Source organism: Glycine max, chromosome 17 (genome assembly GCF_000004515.6).
Source record: "Glycine max cultivar Williams 82 chromosome 17, Glycine_max_v4.0, whole genome shotgun sequence".
Lineage (NCBI taxonomy): Eukaryota > Viridiplantae > Streptophyta > Magnoliopsida > Fabales > Fabaceae > Glycine > Glycine max.
Genome location: NC_038253.2, coordinates 12,519,749 through 12,528,999, shown reverse-complemented (window position 1 = coordinate 12,528,999; position 9,251 = coordinate 12,519,749). Strand labels below are relative to the sequence as shown.

At 28.9% G+C, this 9,251-nt stretch overlaps 1 pseudogene; it reads right to left on the bottom strand.

Moving 5' to 3' along the window:
- Positions 1 to 4,599: 4,599 nt before the first annotated feature.
- LOC102659668 (uncharacterized) lies at positions 4,600 to 8,872 on the bottom strand (annotated as a pseudogene).
- Between the last annotated feature and the right edge of the window lie 379 nt (positions 8,873 to 9,251).

Below are 9,251 nucleotides of genomic sequence, written 5' to 3'. Positions count from 1 at the left end.
ATCACACAACTCTTGTTTTATTATCCAGTTTAATGCGGGTTGTGAATACTGGTAATTTTAGTTTTATAAATAAAATATAATGCAATTTCTAATCTGATACATCAGATGTATGCTTATATAAATTAAGAAATTAAGAGAATAAAAATAGCCATTTATATAATAAGATCCGAACAAATTAAATATGATTTCAAGTTTTAATGTTACATTTTTTTAATAAAAATTATATTTTCAACCTTTTAACTTAAGTACTTAATGCATGTGAATAATCGAATATGATAGAATATTTGAAAACATGATTACCTTACTGTTTCAATAAAGATGCGGGGTGGGTAATGCCGATGACAATTGTCTTGCTCTAAGATAATTTTAAGACCAATATTTTTTCTTAAACATTGTGGTTATGATTTTTAACTCTTCAATAGAATCTCGAGGAGGTATCTTTAAAACTTGTTGTCATTTGATTTGACTATAGGATTAATTTTCACTTTAAAATATATCCAACCTTAAAATTCACTACTAATCTATAATCTATAATGATATATTATATAAAAATAGAATTTAAATTTTTTCCAACAATTAAATAAATTATAAATTGGATCTTATATGAAAAAAAATATATATCTACTAATAGTATAAAATTATTTACACTATCATCCAATCACAACTTACTATATATAATAAGTTTAATGAATGATAATTATTTTATAAATCATAATAATTATGATTTGTGATTAAATGATAATATAAAAATATTTTTCATTATTAGTGTATGAGCATTAAACTCATCTTATATTAAGTCTTAAAAATTCATTTTCATGCCTTATTTTTTTTATTCGTAAAAATTAAAGATAATATTAAAAAATTGATAATAAATCACACATTTTATTCAATTAACTAAACTAAATCTCCTTAACTTTCATGTCTTGTTTGGTATCTAACATGAAAATAACTTTGAGTAGAAGATAAAAATAATTTGATAGTGCTTACAATTTTGAGATTAGTAGAACTTACTATACTAATTTTTATGGATCTTTGTATCTCTTTGTACCTATTTTTTTCTTTCTCTTTCAAAAAAAGAATATTTATTTTATTTCTCACGTATTTCATTCTTATCATTTTCATTTACTCTATATTTTTATTCTCTACCAAATTGGGCTAGTTTTGTCATTGTAAAATTTAAACTTTTAGATAGGGTGTTTGTGGATTAAATTTAATTGAATCAGTTTTTTTTAATCTAATATCATTATTTTAGATTTCTTAATTCATCATCTAATCTTGGTTTAAATTTTAAAAATGATACGATCAAATCCAATGTAAAATAATTTGGATTACATCAATTTTTCGTTTTAATCTTAGTTTTATTTTTATTTCAATGAGGATTTGATAAATAATATTAGTAAATATATATTGAACATAATAAAAACTAGTTTAAAATTTAAAATATCTCATTTATAAGTCATTATATATATTTAATTAAAAATGTTTTTGTATTAAGTGATTATTTTACAAATATAGTATAACATATCCCTCTCTATCTATATAAATTAAAATTGTTACATATAATATAACAATTGTTTAATTTTAATTTTATATAAGTTAATAATGTAATTTTTACACTAAATATGTAATACGCATCTATCAAACTCAATATATGAGAGAATTTAGTTTTGCTGGTTAAGTAGATGTGTGATCAAGTTGTTATAAATTTTTTTATATTTGTCTTTCATTTTAACTGATAAAAGAATAAATATAATTATTAAATTTAATGACTATTCTATATTGGTGTAAAAAAATGGCAGTTAAAAAAGAAATATTGATCTAAAAAAAATTATACTGTTAAAAGGACCTTTTTTTACTTAAAATTCCAGTAAAACGAAACGAAGACTCGGTTAAGGCGTGTGGTAACGCGCCTTGGATGCAAGTGGGGAGGCGCTGACAGGAGTATTCTTTTCCCACTCGACCAAAACCAGCGGTTTCGCTTTTTCCCTAAACCTTGCTTCTCACTCCAGGGCATCGATTTGACGTCATAAATTCCTTTTTTTTTTCTATACGAGATTCTTTTGTCGTTTTCGACGACGTGGGCCCACTCTGGAATACCATCGACGCTTTGGGCCCCATGCCCCATGCCCCATGCCCCATGATGTTGATGATGATGCGTGTCGTGGCTTGTTCCATGGTTTGATGGACTTTTCGGGAATTCTGAAATTTTGAATTATTTATTATTACAGACGGAAAGGACAAATTAGAGAGAGCAGTTTTCCCCAAGAATAGTCTGAGTGCAGTACTGCCCCTATGCACAGCCCACTCTACCCCTGCCAGCTGTTCCCATTGTTTCAACTCTCTACACGTGTGCTTAAGGTACGTGCCATCATTCAACACATGTATTACTCTTTAACTGCCACGTGCATCAACTTACACATTTCTAAAATCTTATGTCAGCTGCCTCAAATTCATAACTTAACTGTTACTTCTTCATTATTTTATTTTATTTCTCCTTTTAAATAATCTATGGAGTATTTTTTTAAGAAAATAATACTAATTCTTCTTATTATATTTACCACAAGTAAATATTAAATGAAAATATTTAATATCTTCAAGTATAAAATACAGTTGAAACTTATCAAAAATAATAAAATGATTTATAGGAAGATTGAAAATTATTCATTAAAAAATATTTGATTATATTTATTTATTTATGGATCATTTAGTTAAAAAATCACATGAGAGGAAAAATATTTTCCACCATTTAATCCTTTTTATAAGACGCACTTTAGATATATTAATCACACGGATTAATAAAAATAATTAATTTTATTGCTTTTATTAATTTTATTAATAAAAAAATATGTTATTAATGTACTTCCACAATTGCAAACATGGTCTTTTCAGTTTCCTTTTGTTACAAAATAATACCTCTTTCAATCTCGAATATAATAAATAACAGCAGTTTTTTATTTTTTATTAAATATAAGTAAATATCAATTACATGTCTTATTTAATAATCTAAAATATTGTTCATTTAATAAAATCAAATATTTTTTTATGTTTGATGTCAAATTTTAATGTAGAATAATTTAGGAAAATATTTATTTTTAATTAAAAATAACATAGTTTAATGAAGTTAATAATTTTTTTTAATAAGTGTGACATATGTATTTTTTTTCTTCCTATAATCAAGACCAGAGAAAGTAATCCTTTTAATTTTTCTAAACTATTTTTTCCAATAATAAACCTAGACATAATTAAGAAGATTCATTAATACTACTAGAAAAATATCATTAAAAGACAGTTTTTTTCAGGACATTCACGATGATTCTAAGTCGTCTTTGAATTTGCCGTCATGGAAAGTGAACATTTTCCACAATAATTTTTTAACCGTCTTAGAATGTGTAGTTTTTAAGACAATTTTTTTCTAGAAATCAATGTTTTTGTCAATTTTTTTTGAATACCCAACCTGTAATTTCTATATTCACTATTTTGTCACAAAATTTGCATTATTAGAATATTGAGGAGTCAATTACCAATAATAATAATAATAATAATAATAATAATAATAATAATAATAATAATAATAAAGGCCACTAGTGACTTACATAAAATCTAATAAAAATTAAAACTAATTTAATATGAAATTGTAAGTGAATTCATATGGCATTATCAATATAGACAGATTGTTGATTGCATAAGGACAATGTCGATTAAGTTCAATCAATTGTGTTTTAGATGTGCAAACACAAAATAAGTGGCTTCATTTGCAACTTTTATAAACTGTCTCCATGTTCCACCAATCTCCACATTTGTTTGTCTCTTTGATTGGTTTGGATCTTTCATTGGCAACTAATATCCAAAACATAGGTGACTCACCCATACATTATGTTTCCTAGATTGCATGACCAACTTAAGTATCCATAATTCATTTAAGCAAAACACATCCAAGAGAAAATATAATGCACACAAAATGTTTATAATTTCAATTCCAAAATCACTGTTAGGTAATTGATACACTATGAGATCAAGTTTGAAAAAACTTATAAAATATACCGAGCTTTCAAAATAAAGGCCATGTCATTACACAGTGAACTAATTTAAGCACACAAAGCTTAGCATTTTATTAATCAAATTTTTTTATGTAAATATCTTCTTAAATGGATTTAATGGAAAATTATTCACCCAAAGTCAAGATGCATTATAAAACAAAACTTTGTAGTCAATATATTTTCATAATCTATTTGAATGTGCAATTTACAGCCTTCCATCATAGGGCCATTAAATTGGATAATAGAATTTTATGAATAATGTAACAATCAAAAAGTTTACGAGGGTCAAATTGCTACATTTTACATATCAGTTTTAATAATCTTATGTTCCCGAGTCTTCATATGCACATTAAGTAAATGGATGATGCGAGTAAATTTCAATAATTGAATCTTTAAAAGGCAAAGACATAGTCCAAATAGTGTGGATCGAATTAGAATATACTAGAAGGGGTTACAAAATTACCTAAAATTTAATGACGTTGACAACAACTGATAAGTTCTATTATTTCTTTGACATTAGAAAATAAAATTATAAAGACGTGACAATGAATGATTTGAATACTTACAATACTACACCCATATGCCGAGGTGCATAGTGTCCTCCAGGTATCCCAAGAAGGATTTTGTTGTTATCATTATCTCTGTAAGAGTGTCACATTTAGATTCAGGTTATAAAAATTTCACCATTTGTAGGAAGCTTTAATGATGAAATGGAAACTAAACTAATATTTTTAGTCATGTATTATGCAATAACATGAGCAATTTAATATGCTAACGGAGATATATAGTCCACCAAGTCAAGAATTGTAAGATCAAAGGACCATAGATTAAACATATATCGCATCTCATGAAATAGAGTGAGAAGATGTACAAAATAATGAAGACCTCAGGAGGTATATACGAAATACAAAATTGAGCATGCAAAACGTCACTACATGTGATTAACTTATCTTAATAAACTTACCTCCTCCAATTTCCTACACCTATCTCACCTCCAAGTCCAAGTCCTTTCCATACTAACTACAAGAACCCAAACAAATTTCAATCAACAAAATCAAATATTACTAACCTGGTGGCAGCTGCTATCTAAAGCATTTATTTTGGTATATGTAGTTAGAGGGAAGTTTATTGTTCAAGAGTAATTGGCTACAAAATTGTATTGTCCATACAAGAAAATTCTAGAAGTTGATGGCAAAGTAATGAAAATAAATAAATATAAAAATCCACCTAACCTGTGCCATAACTTGAACAACATCCCGTGTCTTCCAATAGTCTTCAATACTATCTATACCAAAATAAAAAATAGTTACCGTATTAAATTTAAAATTTTATCTAATTGCTAGAAATTTCTAGTGTAACTTGCGAATGAAGATTAGCAACCACAAACTATGATAGGAATCAAGAGGAAATTGATTTGTTTATGTAGAAATAACTTTGGTTTATTAGTGGATCACATAAATGAAAAGAGGTTGGTCTTTGATTGATTTTGTGTTTTACATTGTTGCTTTATCCATGCAGATTCTTGCTCAATCTATACTTTTGGTGACAAAATGGAAAAGATCAGTAATTGCACCAAACAAATTTTGATGGAAAATGAACTTTGCACTTTTGGTTATTTGCATGTTATATATGACAAATTTTCTTCAAATAACAAACTTTCATATTTGTATGATGCATCAAACAGGATAAGTTTGCTAATATATGATATATAATTTACAAAAACCATATAACTTGTAAACCATTACAACTTATAAGGTCTAAAACCTCATACTAATGATTTCAAGATAACAATAAACTAAATTTATGAATATGATCAACTATGGTGAAGGAGGGATAGATCATGATTTGTGCATGACTTCTATACACATTGTTTTACATAATCGAAAACATTTATGTCAATTCCAAAACAACAATTAGGACAAGAGGAAAGGAAATAAATTTGATATGCATGTTTCTTTATGTGTAACATCCTTCTAACTTGTAAGGTGTGAAAGTCTTAAATGAAGAAGAATTTTCTATTTAACAAAATGAAACTTACAAGTATCCTATACTAGAGATTTTTGTTGGCACAAACTAGGTTTAATTCTCAACTTGGGACGTAGAATGATACAAAGATTCAAATGGCTTGCAAGTACTGATGAAAAAATGCATGGACTAAAGATGTAACGCATAAAATGAATAGAATCTTATAACCTGGCGGTGGTTCACTCAACTCCCTCACTAATTCAAGGGTATCCCTATAAATAGAAACAACGATTCAAAACTTGGGATCAATGCTTTCTAAAATGTGCGATCATTACCATTACAACCAAAACCAGATGTGGCATGTAAATCTTGAAAAAACAAAAGTTTATAAATTTGTTAAATGAATAACAGTTGATTGGATTCTCACTAACAAAGGTGTGACTCTTTATATATTTGTGCAAAATCTATTTTAAGTTATGCTTCTACAAATGTAGAGGTAGCTTCCAACATCCATGTTCCAGGATTATAATTGTCCTTGATCTTTGGCACCCTAGGTATATTGTGATGGGCAGTGAAATTAGATACAAATTTCAACAACATAAGTGAAGAAGTAAGAGATAAAGGTAAATACTCCCCTAAAGGCAGTTTTGATTATTAGTCTTGTGACTAGTTTGATATCAGTCACTTGTTTATCTAAGACTATTGTAAGAAAAGGACATTTGCAAATAAGACAATCATTGATCTATCCAAAATATAACATGATATGTACTTTATTGTTGGGTTTGAGCATGCCTAAAAATATTCAGTCAAACTACTTGAATGATGGCCTAGCATTCAGCCCTCCAGATTTCATTAGAATCAACTGCATGAAAAATAACTTCTTTTTAGTTATTGACCTATATATTATTTTCCTTGTCTCCATGACAGAGAAGGTAATATCATGCATTTTTTCTCTACATTTTAATAATAAGTGAATGAACCAATAATCCTTAATTTTGTGACATGACTTGGGTGAGAGCAATTGAATGGTTATATATTTAACATGCATGGCTCCTCACACCAAATCCCTAAGGGATTGAAGTATGGACAAGGTGCACTCCCGCCTACTTTGTGCTTAAATTTAAGTTAGATTTGCAAGGGGCAACAAGAATTAAAATCTAGACCATAGGATCATAGAGGCTCTAATATTATATTAACCAATTATCCCAAAGCGCAAGACATTGGGTGAAAACACATGAATAGTTTTATATATAACCTAGTGAGCGTGAGCCAATGATCATAAGCAACTGATACAACAAATGATCTAATTATAACTCTAGAGTCTAGTCATACACAAAAATTGACAATTAATTGTGTAAAATGAATCCACTTAAAAAATATCAAAGGATGATATCTTGATGTTTGAATACAATTCGGATTGAGAGAAAGCATCAGTTAGAAGCCTAACAAATTCACAAAGTTCCATGTCAAATGAAGAAGGTGGAATTAAAAGAGGATACTAATGAAAAAAAAGAAGTGTAATAGATGTCCGGGAATATAAAATGATCAAATACCTTATATGCTTTATGTGCAACTAAATAAGAGGACTTGCATTTTGCCAAAACTCGAGCTACATCCAACTTTATAAGCAAAGGCACTGAAGATGAATTCGCTATATTAAATAGCATCTCCACTAAAATAGATGTAAAATCATTTGATATCTCATAAATGCACCCAGTGGCATACAAAGACACTCTCATCTATAAATTCTCAACCCAATATTTTAGATGTATTGATATAGAAATTAATCAATTTAAATATAATAAAAACATCTTCAAATAAGGTTAGCTAGACATGTTAGAACTTAGAATTAAAGAAAATTAATAAAGTATTCCAAGGCAATCATCATCCACATTTATGAAATGCAAAGGGAAAAACGATATACAATCAAACAATCACTATCATATGTCAATCCATCCTTGTATAGTCATGCAAATGAAATTAAGATTGCAGTTTCTAGCAATATAACAACATAATAAATTTTTTAATCATTGGAAGAAAACGTGATTGGGTACATAGGTAAAAAAATCAAAGTAAACATTTAACCGAGAGACTTTAATATGAATGAAATTAGACATATAAAACAACAACAACATCAAGACACTTATTTTATCTCACAATCATGAGAAGAAACAAGGATAAAAAATATCAAGTATCGTATATGAACATTTTATTTCACAAAATCAGCCCAACAACTAAACAAAACTAAAGCCAATCCCTTCGACTTCAATTCCCCACTATCAAAAACAAATTTCATTCTCTTCAGCAACTCCAAGTGATTAGCTACTCTGGCTTCTAACAACAATCCTTTACATTTTTTCTTCTTCTCTTCTCAGACAAGAAAACCCTCACAACTGAAAGTTTGATCTTTATGTCAACTCCACTAAAGGCATCAACAAGGCACAAGAGGATGGTATTGGCAAATAACTTATCTTCACCTGGAACAAGACCAAACATGGCATAGGAAGCAATGCCAAATTCAAGCTCTCTACTCCATTGTTGAAGGAGAGACTCTATTTTTGATATGGCTTTGACAGGAACACCTGATAGTGATAAATTTCAACAACCAAACAAACAAATAAACAAAACACAAAAACTAGGACAATTTTAACTATAAGGCTTTGTATAAATTAATGGTACGCAATGAAATGGAGTATATTTTGGTAGGTACCTTTATTTGGATTGCCAAAATTCCAATGGAATAAAATGGAACAAAATGACAAAAACTAAGGAACAAATAAGAGAATTAACTAACCAGGTTTGGTAGAACATTAACCTATTTTGAGTTGAATGCTCCATTCCAAGGCACAAGCAATGAAAGTTGGTTCCATGGTAGATCATCTTCACCCTACATCAATACTCACTATTGCAATCAAAGTGCGATACCAATTGCAAATAGTCAATAGTGGCCCCTGTTCGCGATGGAGACCTCTGTAGTGATGGGGATTGAAGTAGCAACCTTCACGTCCACTATCACACCAGAGCGAGACGACATTATCGCGGGCTTTGTAGCGGTTTCGGGTTCGCGACTTTGATTTCAAAAGAAAACTCAAAATAACCCTTATGTTGTCGTTGTGCCGAACAGTCTTTGACTTCCATCCATTGTTGCCGCCAACCTCCAACCTTCCTTATGTCGTCGGTTACCTCCCTCTTCCATTTAGGTGTTGTGATTTTCACTTTCGTCGGAAAGACAGATAGTGCAAAGAGGCT